Source organism: Lottia gigantea, assembly GCF_000327385.1.
Source record: "Lottia gigantea unplaced genomic scaffold LOTGIsca_18, whole genome shotgun sequence".
Taxonomy (NCBI): domain Eukaryota; kingdom Metazoa; phylum Mollusca; class Gastropoda; family Lottiidae; genus Lottia; species Lottia gigantea.
In genome coordinates this window covers 1,733,602-1,737,610 of record NW_008708301.1, presented here as the reverse complement: position 1 = coordinate 1,737,610, position 4,009 = coordinate 1,733,602, and positions in this window count along the sequence as shown.

Genomic DNA, 4,009 nt, shown 5'->3' with positions numbered 1-4,009 from the left:
CGCGATTCAAATGGTGATGATAAAACCAATCCTTTTTCCATGTACTTTTACATTATTTGTACGGTGACCGTGATAAAGGTGGTTCAATGCTCAGCCCAACTAAGACGCAAAAATTCGCCTAGACAATTTTAAGTAGATATCATTCAAGGATGTCAGCTTGACTGCGATATCTTGGACATCAAAGGTGTGGTTTCGTTTAGATAAATTCCATTTTCCAGAACTGTGGTGACCTTAGGAGGTTTCCTGGACTGATGATAAACTTAGAAATCACTAGACAAGCATTTTATTTTTCTGGTTTAAAACGGATACATTTAGATACCGTATGTTTTAGGTACAAGTATTCTGTTAAGGGTCTTGTCGTTTCATGCTAGTAATAGTATCAACATATTGGATACCTTGTAAACAATAAATGTGAATTTAATTGGTTCTAGCAAGAAAACAGTAATCTTAATCGGGCTTGGTTTAGTGTATATTTTAATTGTACCCTGAAGGAGGGATATCCGATAAGTTTTAACCTTCCACTGTACTTGTGAAATTACTAAAGCAAGTTACTCTTCTCTAACAAATTATCACATCCCTGATAAAACTAGTTTTATTGGCCCCTTTTAAAGTCATAATACGCACAAGAGCTTCAGTTCCTATGTTTCAGCATAGTAAAGTAACCTCAACGGCGTACCAGCATCATCAGATATTAGTATTTCTACTACATTTAGAACGAAAACTTTTCAGTCTTCCCTCGTATAAGATTGGGTGAAGTTTATACGAGATGTTTAGAAGACCTCTATCAAGTTTGTTATTCTGTTTAAGTGCCAAGTTCAATTATAAATACTCACATTCAATATAAATTAACACGTCATAATCCTACCATGATTTATTTATGTTTCCGCCATTTCTGTACTATAGTATGATCAAAATGAGCAATCAAATCTAATATCCGGAACATTACAATTATTAAAGGTGTTTTTGATTTTTTTTCTCTTACAGAAATACGTCTTATACCGCCCGACCTTTCTACTATACCCACACCTCATCCCAGTGTGGATATAAAGTAAAACTTCTTAAAATTATCAGCCAGCGATAATTATCATATCAACTCTTTGAATCGCCAAAGAGGGTGTCTAGTTGGAAACCAACTTATGCAACAAGTTTTGCAAATGGTATCTGAGTTCTGGAAGTCTGCAAACTTCGTTTGTAAGACGATATAAGCAGCTATTTTATGTACATGGACAAGTACTAAAATATGTTCAAAGATTTAAAGTTCACATCGATATATACAAATTACATCCGATAGTAACTACTTATATTAGACAAGTATGGAGAATGTTTACCGACAAAATTGACAGTAATCTGTTAATTGATGTAATAGACTTGATTAATCTTGGCGGGAATTGCTCCAAAGGTTGATCTCAACACAGATTTCTAGTCATTAAAGAGGTTATCTGTTTATCTTGAGACTTAATTCACATTGAAACATAGTTCAGATGAAATCATCTGACGAGATGTTATCAAATTAGTTAACGATGTACTTGATTGTACTTCACCTGCAGAATTGAACGACTTTTTCTGTTTTGGCAAAAGAGTAGAAGTCAAGTCAAGTTTTAAAAGCCATGATTCCCAAATTTCACAGGCCTACTGTTAATAACGTAAATTTATTATGGTATAGTCAAGTCTATATACAGAAGTATTTATTATAGACCGATATTCCCCAGACCAAATATTATCATTAACCATCTTGTAATGGAATCATAACATATACACTGCTCTATGTATTTAAATTTTCTAAAGCAAGCAGAGTGTATGTTAGAGCACGAACCGATACTTTATTCATTTCAATTCTAAATGAAATAGTCTACTTAACGCCTTTCGCCAAGTTTCATTTTCTTTTTCATGGAAGAAACAAAAGTGGATAATTTGATCAAATTCCATTTAACCAATTTAATCGGAGAAAAACGTTTCTTTAATTTTCTCTGGATGAAAAGCTTAACGTGTTTCAACTAAAAACGTTTTTCAAATTGAATCACGTCTGTTGACCTTTGAAGACCAGAAATTACCCTATTTTCAAGCACTATTACCGAGCAGGAAAGATAGGATTTGAACAAGTTCTTGAACAATTATGTCCATCAAAATATAAAACATAACTAAAAGTAATGGCAAGTTAATTCTATATTTCTATTTATTTCAAGATTTCTAACAAAAAATTAATTCATCAGGAAACACGATTTGTGACGTCATTATACTTGGAAGAAAGTAACGATATTTTTTGGTATTATAAGTTGCATATCTCAATATTCCTAAAAATAAATGATAGAAATATGAAAGTTCAATGAGTGATTGGTTTATAGTAGACTAGTTTAAAAAAAAAATCTGTCCTCATTAGAAGTAATTGGGTATTTTTACTGTACCATAAAGAATCAAGTATTGAATATTGGTAACTATTTATAGTAACGTTTAATCAGTATCTGTCCGTCAGTCGATCAGTTATATAACTAATTATAAGTCAACCATCAATCAATGTACCGCACCAGCAATCTCAGACGGGGTTTGATAAATTGAACGATGCTTACTACTACCTGAAATAGAAGAATCTTAGGTAGTGATGGAAAGGATAAGATGCGATGGTTATAATAATGTAACTACTGTATTTAAAATATCACCAACATGGTCAGATAATAATACTGACTTGAACTATATGCTGCCAGAACTTTGATTATACGTTGAAATAAAATGAAATGAAAAGAGTTTTACGTCCTACTTTTCTGCACCATGTGGGCTAACGAAGGATCATACGTTGAGAAATCCCCGATATGAAGATGATTGCTGATGGATGCGATTCGGTACTACCGGTTACAAAGATGATTGCTGATGGGTGAAATTCGCTACTACCGTTTACAAAGATGATTGCTGATCGTTGCAATTCGCTACTACCGGTTACAAAGATGATTGCTGATGGTTGCAATTCGCTACTACCGTTGACAATGATGATTGCTGATGGATGCGATTCACTACTACCGTTCACAAAGATGATTGCTGATGGGTGCAATTCGCTACTACCGTTTACAAAGATGGTTGCTGATGGTTGCAATTCACTACTACCGGTTACAAAGATGATTGCTGATGGATGCGATTCGCTACTACCGTTTACAAAGATGATTGCTGATGGATGCGATTAGCTACTACCTGTTACAAAGATGATTTGCTGATGGTTGCAATTCGCTACTACCGGTTACAAAGATGATTGCTGATGGGTGAAATTTGCTACTACCGTTGACAAAGATGATTGCTGGTGGTTGCAATTCGCCACTACCGGTTACAAAGATGATTGATGGTGGATGCGATTCGCTACTAACGGTTACAAAGATGATTGCTGATGGGTGCAATTCGCTACTACCGGTTACAAAGATGATTGCTGATGGATGCGATTCGCTACTACCGTTTACAAAGATGATTGCTGATGGGTGAAATTCGCTACTACCGTTGACAAAGATGATTGCTGATGGTTGCAATTCTCTACTACTGGTTACAAAGATGATTGATGGTGGATGCGATTCGCTAATACCGGTTACAAAGATGATTGCTGATGGGTGCAATTCGCTACTACCGTTTACAAACATGATTGCTGATGGGTGCAATTCGTTACTACCGTTTACAAAGATGATTGCTGATGGGTGTGATTCGCTACAACCTTTTACAAACATGAGTGCTGCATGATGGGGACGATTTGCTACAACCGTTTACAAAGAGAAGTGCTGATGGAGAAGATCAAACTATTTTGGTGTGATGATCAATAGAAATATTCTCACAATGGTTTGTCACATAGTTGGTATAATTTGATTTTGCTGAAAAGTTATAACGAATGAATAGTTGTAGAATTCAATTCCTTAAATTTAACAGAAACAAACCTATAACTAAACTAACGATTTTTGTGTAATGATGTTTTGAAACTCAGTAGAATCATTTCAAATGGCACCACACTAATCCAACTACACTATAGTTTATTTAATTTTGAACT